The following is a 20,337-nucleotide window of genomic DNA, read 5'->3' on the forward strand; positions in this document are numbered from 1 at the left end:
ATTTCTTCCCCTTCTATTTGCCAGGAGGTGATGGGACCAGTGGCCATGATCTTGGTTTTTTTGATGTTGAGCTTCAGACCATATTTTGCGCTCTCCTCTTTCACCCTCATTAAAAGGTTCTTTAATTCCTCCTCACTTTCTGCCATCAAGGTTGTGTCATCTGCATATCTGAGGTTGTTGATATTTCTTCCGGCAATCTTAATTCCTGCTTGGGATTCATCTAGTCCAGCCTTTCGCATGATGAATTCTGCATATAAGTTAAATAAGCAGGGAAGGGTGAAGTGAAAGGGTTTAGGCAATAGCTATGTAAAAGAGGTGAGGTGTATCCAGGTGAAGGTCTGGGGTCAAGTGGGGATTATTTTCTGCCATGGAGCAGGGGCTAACCTTCCCTTGACCCCAGCTTTCTGAAGGAATAAAATGGCTCTCGTTTGGTCAAGGCAGTGGTTCCCCTCTCTGTGTATTACTGGACTCATAAGGCTTGTATATGGGGTTTACGCCTTATATCAATGGGGACAAACCTAGAACTATAGCTGGCTCCACCTGGCTATGGCTATCCTTCTGCCTGTCTTTGACTGTGGTTCCACCTCCTGTTGGGCTCCCTGCATTTTTGCCCTCTGCTTCTGCACCAGCCCCATCGAGGGCAGAGAATGCAGATTTTGCTTTAGGCCGCACGACAGCTCAGTCGGGAGAGCATGAGATTCTTAACCTCGGGTTCGTGGGTTAGAGGCCCACCTTGGGCAAAGAATCCCTGCATTGCAAGGGGTTGTATTAGATGACCCTCGTGGCCCCTTCCAACTCTACAATTCTATGATAGGATTCTACGAGCTCAAGGAGAAACAAACAGCATCTTACAGCGGCCCCTAGTGGTTATGAGAACAATGTTCACCGTTCCAGCAAACAAGGCAGTTTGCCAAATTGCACAGCACTGCGCCTGCTGTTTTCAGCCTTGGTTGTAATAAAGTGAGCGGGCGAAAGTATTTGATCCCCTGCTAAATTTGCCCGATTGCCCTCTGACGAAGAAATGACCAGTCCATAATTTTAATGGTAGGTTTATTGTAGCTGTGAAAGGCAGAATAACAGGAAAAACCCCAGAAACCCAGAGGACAAAAGTCAGAGATTGATGTGCATTATAATGAGTGAAATAAGTATTCGGTGGCTACTTTGGAATCTGCTGGATTGATTGCTTCTGTAACGAGCTGGGATTACAGGTAAAAACCTCTCCCTTACAGCAGGTGCTTCCAATCTCAGCTCGTTACATACAGTGAAGATACCAGGGATCAAATACTTACAAACCAAATGGTACATAAATTTTCTGAAATGCATAATGCCCCCGGTATTTGCTGAATTACTGCATGCACCCACAGGACAGCCTAGCGATTCAGTCCTCCCTCCTTGGAATACCCAGATCGAGGAAGGGAACCTCTAAACCAGTGGCCTTTAATTGGTGGTTCAGGAATGGATCCACAAGTGGGTCGCGGCCTGATCCAAGTTAAGGTGGCAACAGGAGCAGCACCACCACCATGCCACGTATATGGTAAAACAACAGGCTGGAGGGATTACCTTCAAGGTCCTCTCTTCACCAGCTTCACACGTAGCCATCCTCTGTCGGGATCAGAATACTGGGGTGGATGTCCGCAATCACGCCAAGGGAAGTCCTGAAAGAGAAATGAAAAACACCATGTTTAGAAGGCAGTGGGATTCTGAATATTGAGGCCTGGTGCCTCAAGCACACAGCGGGCTTCTCAGAAAAATCTGGCCAGTGACTGGTGGAAACAAAACATTTGAGTCCATTGTTCCTCAGCCTGACCCAGCATTCCCCCCTGCTAATTTTTTGTTTGCTTACCGGGCTGTGATTCTAATTCTGTCTTTCTCCTGAGCTTTTTTTTTTTTATAATGAAAAAATGAATATGATCACTTTGCCTTGATACAGTAAATGAGGCAATTAAACTGCAAGTGAATGATGCATATATATATATATATATATATATATATATATATATATATATATAAATTCCTGCAGGCCTTATTGTTAGATTGCTCCTCTCCCCTTCCGCTCTGCTGTGGGCAGGTTCCCAGAGACTGAAAAACACAGCAATGATTATTCTTCCCTCCCCAGTACTGGACTGGGATAATTCTTGTCTAGTTTACACTTACACTATAAACTCGGGCTTTGCTGGATCTCGTGCTGACCCCTGGGGCCTTTTTTCTGGAGGCTTCAACACCTTCCTGAGCTCCTGCAGATGACCTGTTCATTGAGTATGCATCCTGGCCTTTAATTTCCATAAACCACAGGTCTTCAACAAGTGGATCGGGATCCACAGGCCAGGCTATCCCAAGTGTGTCATGGTGAAGCTGTTGCTGCTGAGGCTGACCAAACCCGAAGAGCGCTACCTGCGGGGCCTGTTCGCTAGTTTCTAGTCTGTTTCTGTTTCTAGGCTTCTCCCAGAATAGAAATATGCCGAGGACTAGAATGCTGAAGGGTCTACTGCGGTGGGTACCTCAGTTGTGCTGTGGTTGGCATCATGAATCTTTACTAAAATAAAATAGGAAGTTTCCAATAGCATCTCAGCCTTTTTGATGAAGAACAAATGTGATAAAATAAATAAATCATAGTTTTTCATTCAGTAGTCATCCTACGGAAACCCTATGTAGGTATTAATTTTTAGGATTAATAATGCACCTTGGAGCCTAAACCGTGGAATTGCAGAGATGGAAGGGGCCACGAGGGTCATCTAGCCCACCCCGCTGCAATGCAGGAATATTTTGCCCAACCCGCAACCCTGAGCCACAGCTCAGTTGGTTAGAGCATGGTGCTGCTAACACTAAGGTTTGCAGGATCAATTCCTGGACGGAGCAGCTGCAGATTCCTGCATTGCAGGGGATTGGACTAGATGATCCTCAGGGTCCCTTCCAGCTCTATGATTCTATGGAGAGAGTCCTGAGGGCCCCGGTAGAGAGGTCTGGGGGCCGAATTTGGCTCACGGGCTGGAGTTCACCACCTCTGGTGTAAACACAGGCAGGAGGCCAACACTATTCCAAGGGCAGGGGTGCCAATGTTTTTTAACTGGCCTGAAACTAACTAACTCTCTCACTCACATGCACGCACGCACGCGTACGCACACACACACACACACACACACACATAGAGAGAGAGAGAGAGAGAGAGAGCAGGTAAATGTTTTATTTGAGTGGGTGGATAGGTAGCATAAAAATTAATCCTGTGCATTTTCTGTTTGCTGGGCTACTATTAAAAGCACAGCAGCTGGGCTAGTAAAAATACTGGCAAGCCCCAAACACATCAAATACACACTCAGCACCCCTAAATATTGTCTTCTTGCACCAAAAGGTCAATTTTCTCTGAACCCCCAGAAAGTAATGCACAAGTTAAAGGCGACAAGGCCCCCCACCCCCCACATCTTAAAGCACTGTGTATATCATCTGGCACGTTTTCGGAGAGCTGCATTTTGGATGTGGTGTTTTGCACAGAGCTCTGAGCACCATGCGCATCCCGGACAGTGTGGCTCCCACCGTGGGAGGTTCATGTGCAGAAGACGCACGGGGTTCTATGCGGCAAAAGACTTTCCACGCTGTCGAGCGACACTCAAGTTGAGCCGTGGTGCTGCGTCTCCCTCTTGTGGCCACCTGGGGCACTGCGGTCCTTAACCGACCAAGAGGAAGACTTAAAAAGCAACGGCGAAGCCCGGGGGGTGGGCTGGCAAAGTTTTATGCAGCTCAAGTGTGGGCCCAGAGGAAGGTCATTTGGTGCCACGCATGTGGGCAAATCTGTCCGTTTTGGTTCTCCAGCATTCTCCTTTTCTTAGTCTTAATTTCTGTTCTTCACATTTTCGCAACCACTTAATTAAATAAATACATACATACATTTGCATAAGATTTCTATGCGGGTTTTGACACCTCCCTGAGCTCCTCCAGATGACCTGTTCGTTAAGGGCCATTCACCCTGGCCTTTAATTTCCATAAACCACAGGTCTTTGCTGAGCATTCAGTGAGGATTTTACCACAATCAGCATTTATCCTCATTCACTTGCAAGGTTTCTACATGTCTTCCCATTGATTGTTCAATCCTTCTGTGTTTTCCAATGTATTTCCTGTCACTTTCCAAACTGCAAACTGCCCAATTCTTTTTTAAAAAAAATACATTTGTCGCTCCAGGGTGACAGAATGCTTTAATCCTGCACAAACGTAATCCTTTAATCCTGCACAAACATAATCCTGTGAAGGATTGCTTGTCAAGCCATTGTTAACAACTTGGCATCAGTTTACCTATGAGATTGCCTTATCCCATATATGCCACGTAATACCTGTTCCACATCTGGAATAAATTAATATTTACCGTAAGTGTGGTGGCACATAAACTTTGGAACTCCCTGCCTATTAATATCTTGCAGGTGCCTTCACTTGACACTTTTCATCACCTATTTAAAAACATTTTGTGTAGATAAGCCTACCCATTTACCAAGAATGCTGGTGTGTTTTTAGCTTTAATAATAATAATAATAATTTATTATTTATACCCCGTCCATCTGGCTGGGTTTCCCCAGCCACTCTGGGCGGCTTCCAACAGAAAAATAAAATACAATAATCTATTAAACATTTATCTATTAAATCTATTAAACATAAATACAATAATCTATTAAACACTCTTTAGCGCCTCAGCCCTTGTCTCCCCCCCCCCCGGACCAATTGCAGTCATCAGCAGTCGTTAACAGCCATCTACAGGTTTACCACTCCTATCAGCCCATCACCCATTCCCATCACCCCCACCCCCCACCCTCTGAATATACATAAGGGGTTGGTGGATTCTGTTTCAGTGTATCTGACGAAGTGTGCATGCACACGAAAGCTCATACCAAAATAAAAACTTAGTTGGTCTTTAAGGTGCTACTGAAGGAATTTTTCTATTAAACATTAAAAGCCTCCCTAAACAGGGCTGCCTTCAGGTGTCTTCTAAAAATCTGGTAGCTGTTTTTCTCTTGCTGGTTTTAGCTTTCTGGATGTTTTAATCGTTTCTACAAACAATTTAATCACTTTGTGCTTTCTGTAAAGCGCTTTGTGGGTGGGCCCTGGCGATTCTTCCTCTCTGTGCTGCCTCCAACCACTGAGCCATGGAGGCAGAGACATTCTCACCTACCCCATATCACAAACTTACAAAGTTTTCTTTTAGAAAAGCATTCAGTATATATTCAGTCTTCATTCCCTTACAGTAATGGCATAATTTGGTGGATTTGGGGAGGGGTTTCCCTCACTTCAGCAAACAGTCAAGAAGATGCTCCGGACTGTTGTTGTCAACATCCATCTGTCTTGAGAGAAAATGGAGTTCACTTCTGGGGCTGAAGTCAAACTGCTGCAGAATCACAGCACCTGCTGTGGCTGCAGAGACCGGGAACTTGTAATTGCTGCCTCCCACATTGCTTTTGCTGCGTTAGCAGCACTGAACTGACCTTCCCAGGGCACAAGCCTGGGCAGTGTGTATGGAGGTCCTGGGCTGCCCAGATGACAAGACCACCCTCTCACTGAGAGCCAGTGTGGTGTAGTGGTTAAGAGCGGTAGACTACTAATCTGGGGAACCGGGTTCGTGTCTCCGCTCCTCCACATGCAGCTGCTGGGTGACCTTGGGCTAGTCACACTTCTTTGAAGTCTCTCAGCCCCACCCACCTCACAGGGTGTCTGTTGTGGGGGAGGAGGGGAAAGGAGATTGTTAGCCGCTTTGAGACTCCTTCGGGTAGTGATAAAGCGGGATATCAAATCCAAACTCTTCTTCTTCTCAGCCTTGCTGATGTGTCCCAAAGGTAAAAAGGTAAAGGTAAAAGACCCCCGGACGGTTAAGTCCAGTCAAAGGCGACTATGGGGTTCATCTCGCTTTCAGGCCGAGGGAGCCGGCGTTTGTCCACAGACAGCTTTCTGGGTCATGTGGCCAGCATGACTAAACCGCTTCTGGCGCAACAGAAACAGTGTGATGGAAGCCAGAGCGCACAGAAACGCCGTTTACCTTCCTGCCGCAGCGGTACCTATTTATCTACTTGCACTGGTATGCTTTCAAACTGCTAGGTTGGCAGGAGCTGGGACAGAGCAATGGGAGCTCACCCCGTCGTGGGGATTCAAACCGCCGACCTTCCGATCGGGAAGCCCAAGAGGCTCAGTGGCTTAGACCACAGCGCCACTTGCATCCCACATTGTGGGATCGTGGGTGGTCCAAAGGAAAGCAGACCAATACATTTGGCACCAGCTAGGCTGCAGGAATTGCCAGAAGGAGGCCTACAAGTTGCCATCCAACCGTCTTAGGGATTTGTCTAGCTAGGGCATGGGTAGGGAAAGTAAGGCCCGGGGGCCTGATCCGGCCCAATTGCCTTCTAAATCCAGCCTGTAGACGGTCCAGGAATCAGTGTGTTTTTACATGAACAGAATGTGTGCTTTTATTTAAAATGCATCTCTGGGTTATTTGTGGGGCATAGGAATTTGTTCACCCCCCAAAAAAAAATATAGTCTGCCCCCCCAGGGTCTGAGGGACAGTAGACCGGCCCCCTGCTGAAAAAGTTTGCTGACCCCTGGTCTAGGGTTTACCCCTAAGCCTTTTCTTCTCCCAAAGATTTCCCGCAAGGCAGTGAGTAAGCTAAGGCTTATCGGATTGGTAGTCCACAACATCTGCCTTACTTCCTTGTTCTTTGTAAGTCACCTCTGGATGGGTTCTATTCAGTGTTACTCCTGCGCAGGTAAGGTAAAGGGACCCCTGACCATTAGGTCCAGTCGTGACCGACTCTGGGGTTGCACGCTCATCTCGCATTATTGGCCGAGGGAGCCAGCGTATAGCTTCCAGGTCATGTGGCCAGCATGACAAAGCCGCTTCTGGCAAACCAGAGCAGCACATGGAAACGCCGTTTACCTTCCCGCTGTAGCGGTTCCTATTTATCTACTTGCATTTTGACGTGCTTTCGAACTGCTAGGTTGGCAGGAGCTGGGACCAAGCAACGGGAGCTCACCCCGTCACAGGGATTCGAACCGCCAACCTTCTGATCAGCAAGCCCTAGGCTCTGTGGTTTAACCCACAGCGCCACCTGGGTCCCTACTCCTGCGCAGAGTATACCCAATTCAATGGATAGGCATGACCAACTCAAGGCCATTGATTTCAATGCACCTACTTTGAGTAGAACTAAGTTATATACAACCCCCTGTTTCCATTTCCCCTTCTCTCCTGTCCCCCCCCCCCATGTTTTCACTTCCCTTCTGATCACCTGCCTCTTATTCCTCTCTGTTCGCAGACTCAATTCCTCTTTTCTTTAAAAAGAAAACAAGTTTGCTTAAAGCGCTTTTTAAAACCCCATTGTTCAGTTAAAGAAAGGCACCCAGAGCAGCTTCCAGAGACTCTTTGCCAGAGACTCCCTGCTTTCAGGCTCACAGTTGGAAAAGGCAAAACACAAAAGGAAAGGGGGGGAAGTGGGGTGGGTGGGAACCTAAGCTCAGACACTTGTTCTTAGTTACAAAGTTCTCATTTCATTTTCATTTTTATTTGATTTATTATGCTTATTAATCGCTTGTCACCCGAAGGTCTCCAAGCAAAACTCAGAACAAAAGCAAAAATAAAAGCAAGATATACAATGCATATTACCTTAGAGGGGAAAAGTGGGGAGAATAATATAATGCACTAATACATTAATATTTCCTATGACATAACACCCATTTTTTTTAAAATATATATACTCAAATAATAAACAAAGCAATAATCAGACCTATTAATTAAGAAATAAGCGAAACCTCAACCTCCTCCAGTCCAAAAATCATTCACATCAGACCAACTATTTCCTCCCTTTAACCTCCTTACCCCACCCAGAGGTCTGGTGTCACGATCAGAAGTGTTGCAAATCAGAAGTCCAGCATCTCTCCTCCTCTCCCTTCATGGAGGAGCAGTAGCAAAGAAAAGCAGGAAGATTACTGTATAACAAAAGTTTTACCTGTTTTGCAGCTGACTTGGCTACTGCTCCTAACCTGCTGCTGGTGGGGTTGCAGTTATGGAACTGCTAGTGGTGGTATCAGAGAAATGAAATGCAGACAGCACAGATGATATTATTTATTGCATTTATATCCCACCTTAGATGGTGCACATACTTCTCCCTCTCCTCATTAAATCCCACAACAACCCGATGAGGTAGGTCAGACCGAGGGGCTGTTGGCACCCGGGTTAACACACAATACACCTGTTTTGCTGTGTGCCGTCCACCATCCACTTAAATCAGGCATCCCCAGTCTGCGGCCCTCCAGATTTTTTGGCCTACAACTCCCATGATCCCTAGCTAAGAGGACCAGTGGTCAGGGATGATGGGAATTGTAGTCCAAAACATCTGGAGGGCGGAAGTTTGGCGGGATGCCTGACTTAAATCATAGCATCCTTGACAGATGGCCATTCCAACCTCTGCTTAAAAACCTCAAATAAAGGAGCGTCCACAAGAGACAGTCTTGTTCCACTGTCGAACAGCTCTTACTGCCAGAAAATTCTTCTTTCTATTTAGTCGGTATCTCCTTTCTTGTAACTTGAAGCACATTAGTTTGCCCCCCCCCAAAAAAAAACAATCCCGGGAACTGTGGTTTGTGAAGGGTGCTGGGAATTGTAGCTCGGCGAGGGAGTAAACTACAGTTCCCAGAATTATTTCAGGGGAAATAAGACCCTTTCTAGTGCCATGGGACTTGTTGCGGTTGGCTTCTAATGTTTCTTTGCAACCAAGCATAGGATATTTTTTTATTTTGTTTCCCCCGCTTACACGACAAAGCAACCCCACGAGATGGCGCTTGTCCTTGGGCAATCCCAAACCTTCCAACACCACCGACAGGGGAGGGAGTTTAGGGGGAAATTTTTTAAACACCCCCGGGCTGGTTCATGCTAGCAACCAGAGCGTGGCGCGGTGCCTGCTGGGAAATGGAGTTTTTGAAGGGCGCAAGATGCCTGCTTTGCCGAGGAACGAGAACTACAATTCCCGGAAGCCTTTGCGCCCTCAGGCGGTCATAGGGACGCCCAAAAGACCCAGGGATAGGGGGTGTGGGTGCGTGTGCATGTACTGGTTGCTTTTTGAGCTTGCTGCAAAGGAAGGAACAGGAAGCTCAAAAGGGGGGGGGCGGGGAGCAGCAGCAGCAGCAGAGGCTGCCGGACTCAAGAGAGAACTGCTTAACAGCTGGAGGGAGAAAGCAGCTCCGATAAGAGAGTGGATCAGGCGCTGCCTCGGGAGAGAAACTTTGCAGTAAGTTTGGATTCCGGGGGAGAGGAATCTGCAGGGCTGCTTGGAGCTAGGAGGGGAGGGAGGGAGGGAGTTGCCAGATGACCACAAATAAACAACTTGCCGTGGCTCCTGTGCTCTTAAAAGCCGCCCTTGAAACCACCAGAGCAGCAGCTGCGAAGGCTTGGCGTGCCAGAACCACGACAGATCCAGCCGCAGCCCCTCCTGGCAGGTGGACAAAGGGAGCCTAAATGTGGGCTTTTGCGCTCGGCTTCCCTGCAAAACGGGCACAGCTGCGGGAGGCCGGTGCATAAGTTGGCAACTCCTCTCTGGCGGTAGGGAGTTACCAGGGGCGTTTTGTGGGACTCTTTTGCATTTCCTCTACCTTCCCACCCGGCTGCAAATGTTTAAAGGTGATCAGTGGATGGAGGACTGGCTTAAAGCTATTTCCAGGGGGTTGGTTAGGCGAGGAAGGGTCTTTTAGAGGAAAGGGATTAGGTGACCCAAATATCTATCTAGCTATCTTTTGCTTTGGAGGGATTTTGTTGGCAGAGTTTGCTAAACAGGACAGCTGGGTTCCCCAATCCAAGCAGAACCTGCAAGGCTTAAAAAATAAGAAAATATTGGTGGCTATGAATGGGGTGTTTGGCCAGCAAAAGGGGGTAAGGTGAGGTTTAAGCAGGACATTTCATGAGCATGGCTAGGCAGGGTCTGGAATCTCCTCTTGCTGTGGGCTAAGAAGGATCTCTGCATGATTCCCCCCCCTCCAGAGTTTAGAAGAAGAAAAAATCCTCCCAGAGTGGGGCTGGCGATCTTCCTTCAAACGGAGTCATGAGTTGCACAGACCTTTAACTTGGTACGATAGTTATTTATGCTTTTTTCTGTGGATTTGCTGCTGTTTCTGCCTGCTTTGTGTCTCATTGATATGGGAGATTTATACCAGAAAAGGTTAAGATGCTGTTGGTACCTGTTGATTGTGTGGGACATCAGTGTGGTTTTGGAAAGAAGCTGGGGTTTTCTCTCTCCTTCTCATTTGCTTTCTTATGAGTGGAGGAGGATGTTGAGGATGCCTGGGCAACCCTTAGAGAACAATCCTAACAAATATCTACTTAAATTTAAGTCCCATTGAATTCAGTGGGGCTTGACTCCCAGGCTAAGTGGGTTTAGGATTGCAGCTTTATGGGATAATCATAAATTGATGCTATTTCACAGATGACCTCTACCAGCATTTCTGTCTCTCTAACTATATGTTTATTTAAAAGCGTTTATAAGCCGCTTAAATATAAAAACCCCAAGCTTCTCTACAACCTAAAAGCAATAAGAAACACAACCAAAGCAAAAACAACAACAACAAAGCATGAAACCAATAAAGCAGTAATGAAATAAGACTTCAGGGCAAACAAATTAAAATGTACCTAAAATTATTTTTAAAATGCATGCATGTAAAATTTCTAGTTGGTTGGCTTTGTGATGCTTGCTTTGTTTTTTTCCACCTTCCCAAAATATTCATAATTGTTGCTATTTCAGTTATGAATCACCCCAAAGTAATTAATCAAGTGTGTGTTGGGTGGGGGTGGGTGGGGAAAGAAATCAGCAATATGAAGATGCAGGCTTGTAGTCCTACACAGAGTAGACCCATCAAAATGAATTAATCTAAGTTAGCCATGTCTCCTTAACCCCAGTGGGTCTCCTCTGAGTAGGGCTAGCATTGGATACCAACGATTTTATATATATAATCAGTTTCAAATCTGGTACCAATAAAGAATGGATAAAATAAAAAATGTCCACTTAAAAAGTTGTTGGAAAATGAAATTTTCATGCATGCTGCTGTTCTTGTACATTCCTTTTAAAGCATCTTAGGTTTTTTCAATAGAGAAGGTACTATAATTTTTTTAAAAAAATAATTGGGAATAATTATAATACCTGGTTCTATATTACCTGGTGCTTTTTGCAGAGTGAAATAAGGGGGGGGGTTGCCACAATTTAGTCCTACTCAGAGTAGACCTATTGGAGTTCATGCACAGAGCAGAATTTGGGCCATTAATTTCATCCTTTCTGTTCTGAGCGAAATGTGGCTGGATACGACCTCCAAGGGCCTTACAATCTTAAGTATTAGATGGAGGAGTGCAGGAAATGGCTTGCAGGGTATGTGTGTAAGGGAGAAATGAAGGTGACAAATGACTTTTTGGAGAGCGTGAAGATGCGAGCTGCTTTTTTCTGCCAGGCCAGGCTTCTTCCATCCAACCCAGGATTTCTCTCTCTGACTTGGAAAGGCTGTTTGGGATTCTTTGGCAGGGAAAGATCTGCTTCATCACCTGTTCTCGGTCCCTTTAACAGGAGATGGTCAGGGATTGAATCTTGGGACTTGCTTCTTTCAACAATCCTCAGCGGAGATTTTCACCCCAGTCAGTATCTGAATTTATTCAAAATAGTTATTTTGTGTGTGTGTGTATATGTATGCGCACATGCATGGGCATGCACACACAATTGTGTGAACTTTTATTTTTGGTTAATGCTTTAGAGAGTTACAGTAAAATCTGTACCTGCTGCTTTGCAACACATTTTGGGGAGATGGAAAGGCTTAGGAGTGAACCCTGCACAAATCCAGAGTGGAGTCACTGAGACTGGCACTTTGTATGCCTACTTTTGGCAACTCCTGCAGCCAAGCGGGGCCCAAACGTCTTGCTCTGCTTTCCTTTGGACCACATCAGCGAGGCCGAGAGGGGAGTCCTGTTGTCTGGGCAGCCCAGGACCTCCATTCAATGCATACTGCCCAGGTTTGTGCCCTGGGGAGGTCACTTCAGTGCCACTAACATAAGGTTACCAGAAGACGTCCCCATTTCCCGGGGACAGTCCCCGGATTTACAAATCAGTCCCCATACATAATCCATTGAAGTTGAAAATTGTCCCCGGATTCATTGGAAAAAATCTGCTAACCTTACACTAACACAGTGGTTTGACTTCACCCCCCCCCCCCGGAGGCACACTCCATTGTCTCTTGAGACAGGCAGAGGCCAAAAACAAGCCAATTGTTTTGTATATAGTTTTTAATGTGCTGTGCAAAATCTCTTTGAGCAGCTCCAGTGGGGCAATAACAATTCATGTGGCTGCAGGAAAGTCAGGAATGGAGGAGTCTGATGTTGCAGATCTCCAACTCCCATCAGCCCCTGCCAGTGTGGCCATTGCTCAGGGGGCTGATGTGGGAGTTGGAGTCCAACAACTTCTGCAGGCCCCGCCCCCCCGCCCCCCGTTTTAGGCCACCGTGTCAGTGCAGAGGCCACAGAAGGGTGGATCACCAGCTTTTTCCTGCAGAGGGTCCCAGGTTTGTTCCCCCGGGGCATCGCCATGTTGGGCTGAAATCAAAGCATTTACATTCATTGCTCCACCTGCTTTTGCCTCTCTCCCTGACCACACCACTAAAATCTGGCCCCCGGAAGGCTTCTCAGAAGTTAACGCGGCCCCTGTGCTGCAGAAAGTTTCTCTGTCCCTGGTATTGACAGTAGAGAACTTAGATGGCCTAGGCTAGGGGATCTGACTCTCCCGAGTTCTGAAAGGCCTCGAAAGAACAAACGGTGGTTTGTCTTTCCCTCCGAGAGTTTCCTCCGAGCCACCTTGCCTCCTTCCGAAATATTTCGGGCAGCCAGTCGTTGGGAATAAACGCTTTCTGTAGAGCCGGGTGCTCACTCGCCGGTCAGTGTTGCTAAACCCCAGTCCCTTTTCTCTCCTTTTTGTTCACACAGAGAGAGAGAGAGAGAGAGAAAGAGGATCTCGAGCAGGGGTCAGCAAACTTTTTCAGCAGGGGGCCGGTCCACTGTCCCTCAGACCTTGTGGGGGGCCGGACTATAGTTTGAATTTTTTTTTAACAAATTCCTATGCCCCACAAATAACCCAGAGATGCATTTTAAATAAAAGCACACATTCTATCATGTAAAAACACCAGACAGGCCCCACAAATAACCCAGAGATGCATTTTAAATAAAAGCACACATTCTATCATATAAAAACACCAGACAGGCCCCACAAATAACCCAGAGATGCATTTTACATAAAAGGACACATTCTACTCATGTAAAAACATGCTGATTCCCAGACCATCCGCGGGCCGAATTTAGAAGGCGATTGGGCCGCATCCGGCCCCCGGGCCTTAGTTTGGGAACCCCTGATCTCGTGTGTTGAGGCAGTTCACTACTGAATTTGTTCTGCTTTCTGGCAGTTGGGGCCCTGTGGGCCTGAGACCATCAGGGCGGATTAGGCTTAACAGCCGCTGATCTGCTCTTGCTTCGCGAGAAGGGCCCGGTCCTTGCGAATCTGGGGGGAACATAGGCTGCCGTGACCTCGTGTCTGAATGCAGCCCTCTGGGCATATCTGTCTGGCCCTCAGGACCTTCCCCAGGCCCCACTCCTCACAATCCTGCACTCCCACCCGTCTCAAGCACTGTTGCCTAGCTGGAATGTATTCTAGAAAAATGGGGGGGGGGGTCGGCTGTTGTTTTCTTCCTGGGCCCAGGAACAACCGGAGCCCAACCTGAACCCTTCATAGAAACCTGTTGTTGTTGTTAATTCAGTTTATATGCCGTCCTTTATCGAAAGATCTGAGGGCGTTGCACAACATTAAAGACACATTACAAAGTATCAGTGATAAAAGAGTAATAGAAACAGTAAAAAGTATGGTAACAGATAGCCTAATAGTAGAACTAACAGTGCTCTTTCCCACACTTTTGCAGGCCATAGATTATTTAATAGCCATTAGCCTGGGTGAAGAGGAATGTTTTTGCTTGGAGACATGTAAATGATGGCGCCAGGCGAGCCTCCCTTGGGAGAGCATTCCACAATCGGGGAGCCACCACAGAAATTGCCCATTCTCGCGTTGCTGCCCTCCAAACTTCTTGGGGAGAGGGGACACAGAGAAGGGCCGTGGATGACAAGCACAGGGCCTGGGTCTGTTTGTGTGGGGAGAAGCTGCCCTTAAGGTTTTGAGGTCCTGAGGCGTGTTAAGTCCCAGTCTCTTCCTTAGCTCCATCTTAAAGCCGTGGACTAAATGCAGGTTTCGATATCAAGGCAGCTTCTCCTCCGCTCCCCTTAACTTCCAGCCTGATGTGGAACTGTGGTGAACTCGAAAGCTTTCTTGCAAGTTCATAGCATTGTGGTTGATCCTTAAATGCTCACCTGTGGATTTTGGGTTCTTTTATATAAAAAAATAATTAAATGCTTTATTGTTCATTTTCCATACTGTATATATACAACACATAATTATCTTCATTTCAATCAGTCCAATAAGAATGTCTGTGTTCACAAAAAATGCATACAAATTCAATTATGCTTTTTCTACACAAACCTATGACTTCCCATCCTCCCCATATTTCTTTTATAATAAACATCTTACTTTAATTTATCATTATTTTATAATAATTCTCTTTTCTATTTCAATATCATTTTCTTTCATATACATTATTTACAGAAATCATTCAAAGGCAACTACCGTGCTTAGATTACAACTACTTTTCAAATCTTGAAATTATTCCATTCTAAAATGAACTTTTGGGGTTTTCTAATCTGTGGCTTCTCCCAACCCCCTCCTCCTGCCACCTGTTACTTGAGATCCTTTAACTTGTGATGGGGAACCTTTCCCAGATCAGATTCCCTTCTGGGAAACCTTCCAAGGGCCACATGCCAATGCCAGGGGCCGGAATTAAAAATGGGCAGAGGAATGAATGTCCATTTTATCTTTGCCAATGGGACTATTTTCTACACACACACACACACACACACAGTCGCAGACACAGACACACACACACACACACACACTCTACTCTTTAGCCTCTCTCCAGGCAAGCAGGAGGCATGCTCAGAGTTTAAGGACACGTTCCAGCCAGGCAAAAATGCTCAAGGAGGTTGTGAAGCAGGGCTGGTGAGGGGAGAGAGTTTGGAGGGGTAGTAGATAGACAGACCTGGAGGGCTACATTTCTGGGCCTCAAGTTCCCCATCCCTGCTGTAACTGGACACACTGCTGCTGAATTTGGGACCTTCTATGCGCACCATAAGTTCTCCACCTATTTTATGGAGACCTTTCCTGGGCAGTGTCAGAAGCTCAGATATATCCGCTAGGCGCCAAGTGTCTCCTTAAACCAAGGTTGTAGTTGCTAACACGGAATGTCTAGTTGCCATTTGGGGGCAAGGCGGCTCTAAAGTCTTACGTTTCAAACGATGCACCAAACTGTGATTAATTCTCAGTTAAACATCTGGCTAGTTCAGTTGACAACCTTGAGCTAGGTTAAGCGCTTTGAGAACTTAAAGAAGGAAAGTCACTTGATGCAGGGACAGCCCACGTCTATATTGGCCTATTCCGCCTGGCCTTTGGGTTGGACTTAGTCTGACCCTTATGTTTTCCTCCCTCATGGCTTGGATTTATGGACTACTTAAAATGAGGCTGCATTTTAAATTTTAATATTGTATTTTAATCTGTATTTTAATCAATTGCTTTTTATGTTTTTTGTAATTTTATTGGTGTTAGCCGCCCTGAGCCCGGTTTTGACTGGGGAGGGCGGGGTATAAATAAAAATCTATTATTATTATTATTCCAACCTCTCTCTCTTAGTGGTGACTGCTCCTGCTCAGGGTGCACAGAAAAAAGCATTTTGGTTCCAGAAATTCATTCCTATGGTGCAGATAAAATAGAACTGGTAGAATTCTCCAGGGTGGGGTATTAGTGTGTGAAAGCAGCTGCCTCTTGCTCAACCCTATCCTTCGTTTGTTGTGTCAGGTGCTATAGAGAAAGGAGGAGCCTTACCTGAGTGGCAGAGTATCCTTGAAAGTCGTGGTTTATGATCTGAAGGCCCTTTTGCATCAGTTGCTAACCCAGTCTTGGATATTAAGCCCTCTCCTTTTAGGAGGATAGGGAGCTGCCTTTTCCCTTTGCTATCTGCCTGTCTACTAGCACCTACACAGACCGTCAGTAACTGTCCAGGATTTCAGACTCGGGGGGGGGGCATTTGCAGCCTTACCTGGAGATGCTGGGGATTGAACGTGAGATCTTCTGCATGCCAAGTTAACACTCTTAACAACCGAGCGACAACCCTTCCCCATAGATGATAAGGAATTGCAAGCAGTGGGCTGGTAGAGCAGTGACAGAGTGTTCCATCCTGCGTCTGATCATGCTGGTAAAAGATGATTGCAGGCTACTTAAAGGTAAAGGGACCCCTGACCATTAGGTCCAGTCGTGACCGACTCTGGGGTTGCAGCGCTCATCTTGCTTTACTGGCCGAGGGAGCCGGCATAAAGCTTCCAGGTCATGTGGCCAGCATGACAAAGCCGCTTCTGGCGAACCAGAGCAGCACACGGAAGAGCCGTTTACTTTCCCACTTGGAGCGATCTCTATTTATCTACTTGCACTTTGACGTGCTTTCGAACTGCTAGGATGGCAGGAGCTGGGACCGAGCAACGGGAGCTCACCCTGTCGCGGGGATTCGAACCGCCAACCTTCTGATCTGCAAGCCCTAGGCTCAGTGGTTTAACCCACAGCGCCACCCGCGTCCTGCAGGCTACTTACTTACTGCCTTATTTGCAAGGCTGTTTCCCCCTATCCATTTACTACAACTGCTGCCACCAACCCATACTTTTTTTAAAAAAACCCAAAAACCTTGACCCTTTCCCCAAAGTTTACAGCTGCTCTGTACATTCGTAGAGGTGCAGAAAGCATGTTGGATGGGGGTCTGGCTTTGGTCAGTTGTCCAACGAGATTGATTTGATGTGACAGGGAGCAAGGAGCTCAAGGTGGACTACATGGTTCTCTCCCCAACCACACTCCCATTTTTAAAATCCTCACAACAACCTTGCAAGGTAGTTTGGGCTGAGAAAGATGGTGAGTGGGAGCCAAGGTCACCCAGTGAGCTTCATGACCGAGTCTCGATTTGAACCTCAGTCTCTCAGGTCCTGGTCCTGTACTCTTAACCACTATACTTCGCTGGACTCGAAATTTGCTTTAATGCTTTGCAAGAATTAATGGTTTGGTGTTTTTATCAAGGACATGCCTTCGTCACAGAAGTGTATGGAGTAGATGTGTTTGCTGTTGGTTGCCCTGCTTTTTCCTAAGGGAAGCTTTTGCCCTTTACTTTGTTTTCTTGAGGTCCGGGCTCATGAGACGTCTTCGTAACAAAACAATTACGAAGTTTGGTGCTGATGCTGCAAAATGTTAATCCCGGGGGCACGGTGCATTTTTCACTGTGAACCTGGCTGGGTCGTCTTTGAGGCACCGTGTTGGATAGGGTCCCTCCGAGAGCAAAGCACAGCGGATCGAGAAGTTATTAAATCGCCAAATCAGTGTTTTAAGGAGTCAAATGCGCTGAGATGTTTAAAAGAGGGTGGGGGGGGAGAAGCCTTCTCTTTGTCTCTCCTACTTCCCTTGGTAAAGGAATGCATTCATGTCCCAAAGCAAAAGTTCAGGGCTTGACAAAAGCTTTGTCACTGATTTGACTTCTTTCCAAAAGCTCTGATGCTTGACCTAAAACGATATTGATCCCTTCTGCTTGTTTTGACGGTGTCAGCTGCTGGGCTTGTGACAGCCAGGGTGGAAGCACAGGAGCCGGGACAGTCCAGCTCCCTGCAATTATTGACTTTGATTTGTAAAAAGAACCAAGTTCCTAGCCCATATGAGGGCAAAGATGTGCTTGAAAAGCGGGTAATCGGAGAAGACTTCATCTGCTTGCTGGTGGCAGAAGCTTAGGTGGTCTGCGTGACTCCTTGTGTGGCTAGCACAAGGAGAATAAAGAATGCAAGCTAGCAAAAATGAAAGCAGAAAGAGACTTTGCAACCTTAGAGGATTGGGAGTTTGGGGAAGCTGTGATAGCTCTGTTTTTCAGGGCCCAGGTAATGAGCTTGTGGTTTTTGAAACTCCAGAGGTGGTTACCAGGAGGAAACAACCATACCCCAGCTTTCTCTTTATCTGGAACATTCTTCTGATTACCCAGGGGGTGACTTCCCTCCCCCCCCCCACTTGCCACAGGCAACTAGGCCAGTGGCTAATTGCAAGGCTGGGTGGCAAAGCCTAGAAGGGGGGAGGTGGGGAATGTTGTGCCACCACATTACCCGCCCGATCTTGTGCGCCATAGCCTGAGTTGGTGCAGACCACTGGCCGCATTCCCTTCTAGGGCCCGCATGCTTGTAGTGGGCGGGGCCAGAGACAAAAGTGGGTGGGGCAGCAAATGTCAATTTTACGTTTGTATGGTAGTTTCCTCACATACACCTCTGTCCTGCATCCAGGCAGGCAAGAAGGATTATGAGAATGCAAGGACACATTCTAGCCAATCAAAAACACGGCGGTGAGGGGTGTGTGGCCTGAAGAGAGTCCTGAGGGCCAGACAAGAGGGCTGCAGGGCCACATTCAGCCTCTGGGCCTGAGGTTCCCCATCCTTCCTGTGTTTACGCAGTGATGTGCTTTTCTTGTTTTCTGCTGCTCCAGAGGGTAGGAACCGGACCAATGGATACAAATTACAAGAAAGGAGATTCCAGCTAGCCATTAGGAGTGCCTTTCTTGACCGTAAGAGCTGTTTGTCTGTGGAATGGATTCCCTCAGAAGGTTGTAGACTCTCTCTCATTGGACGTTTTCCAACAGACTTTAGCTGTATTTATCTGTATTGCCATGGGTTGGACATGATGACCGTTTGGGGTTCCCTTCCAACTCCACAATTCTGTGGTTTTTATCATCACAGCATCACTTCACAATACAAGGCATGCTTGCTGATGGTAAGGAGTGAGGCTCAATGGGTGGTTTTGTTGCCAGGGCAGTGGTACCCAGAAGTGATGAGCTTTCCTTATTCAGCTGTACAAAAAGAATCCAAAAGCGGCTAGATCGCAAGGCTGGCTGGCTGGCAATAAGGGATGCACCCATCTTGGCTGTGAGTCCTGGAAGCCCTTTCCCCACTTGGCCTGGGAGGGCAGAGCCTGGACTGACTCCAGCTGCAAAAGCTGAGGTTTCTGAACAACAGACTTTTGGGCTGGGGAGTTGCTGTTGGTTTTTTGTACGATCATTTTAGATCCTGTTAGGATTCATGTGGAAATTGTTCAGTTTGGTTATATATTTTTAATATTTTGCTTACTGTTTATGACTACGTACTTTTGTTGTAGTCATGTGGCATACAAATAAAATGATGTCTGCCTGCCTCATTCAGATGACTTTGGCGAGCCTTTGGGAGAAAAGGCCTGCAGCGACTGTAAGCCGTCAGTCCTGCTTGGGACTGCCAGAGACCCTTCTTTCTTTTATTTTGAGGAGCATCTATTATTCAGAGAATTCTCTGGTGCCCTATATTAGACGCCCTATATTTTTTGAGTTTCCCAGTATACCTAGAATTCTGCTTCAATTGCAGAGGCTTTTTTTCTACAATCAGGAGTGGACGTCTGTGGAAAAATAAGTTAATGGTTTGTGGGATGTGTTTGTGTGTGTGAAATTGGGGTATACCTTGTGTGCATTGGATGGGTTTTCTGAAGAACATAGGAAGAGCTAATGGCCCATCTAGTTCAGCATCCTGTTCTTACTGTGGTTCATCAGATGCTTCATCAAAGCCCATAGCAAAGTAAAGGTAAACGTAAATGACCCTGGACAGTTAAGTCCAGTTGAAGGTGACTATGGGGTTGCGGCGCTCATCTTGCTTTCAGGCCGAGGGGAGCCAGTGTTTGTCCACAGACAGCTTTCTGGGTCATGTGACCAGCATGACTAAACCGCTTCTGGTGCAATGGAAACACCGTGACGGAAACCAGAGCACATGGAAACACCATTTACCTTTCCTCCGCAGCGGTACCTATTTATCTACTTGCATTGGCGTGCTTTCAAATTGCGAGGTTGGCAGGAGCTGGGACAGAGCAACAGGAGCTCACCCTGTGGTGGAGATTCGAACCACTGACCTTCCGATTGGCAAGCCCAAGAGGCTCAGTGGTTTAGACCACAGCGCCACCCGCGTCCCCCATGGCCAAGACCTGAGCTCAACAGAAACTCTCCCCGCTTGGGATTCCCTGTCGACTGGTAATCAGAGGCCTCCTTCCTCCAACAGTAGTGGGAGAAGATGGTCATTGCGGCTAGTAGATTCATATCCTCTATGAATCTGCCTGATAGCTTTTCTAAGACACCCAAG

The 20,337-nt window shown here is 46.8% G+C and overlaps 1 protein-coding gene across 6 annotated transcripts in view; it reads left to right on the plus strand.

Annotated features, from left to right (window-relative positions):
• Positions 1-9,001: 9,001 nt before the first annotated feature.
• MIB2 (MIB E3 ubiquitin protein ligase 2) overlaps positions 9,002-20,337 on the plus strand; it is a 67,331-nt gene continuing 55,995 nt past the window's right edge. For 2 of the 6 annotated variants that reach the window (XM_035120288.3, XM_035120292.3), the window contains exons 1-2: positions 9,002-9,242; positions 9,989-10,074. The gene's annotated coding sequence lies outside the window, so the exon portion shown is untranslated. Of the gene's footprint in view, positions 9,243-9,988; positions 10,075-11,555; positions 11,624-20,337 lie in introns of all 6 variants that reach the window. The other 4 variants (XM_035120291.3, XM_088671636.1, XM_035120289.3 and 1 more) reach the window with 3 other exon arrangements.

The sequence above is a fragment of the Zootoca vivipara genome, chromosome 6 (genome assembly GCF_965207765.1).
Source record: "Zootoca vivipara chromosome 6, rZooViv2.hap1.1, whole genome shotgun sequence".
Taxonomy (NCBI): domain Eukaryota; kingdom Metazoa; phylum Chordata; class Lepidosauria; order Squamata; family Lacertidae; genus Zootoca; species Zootoca vivipara.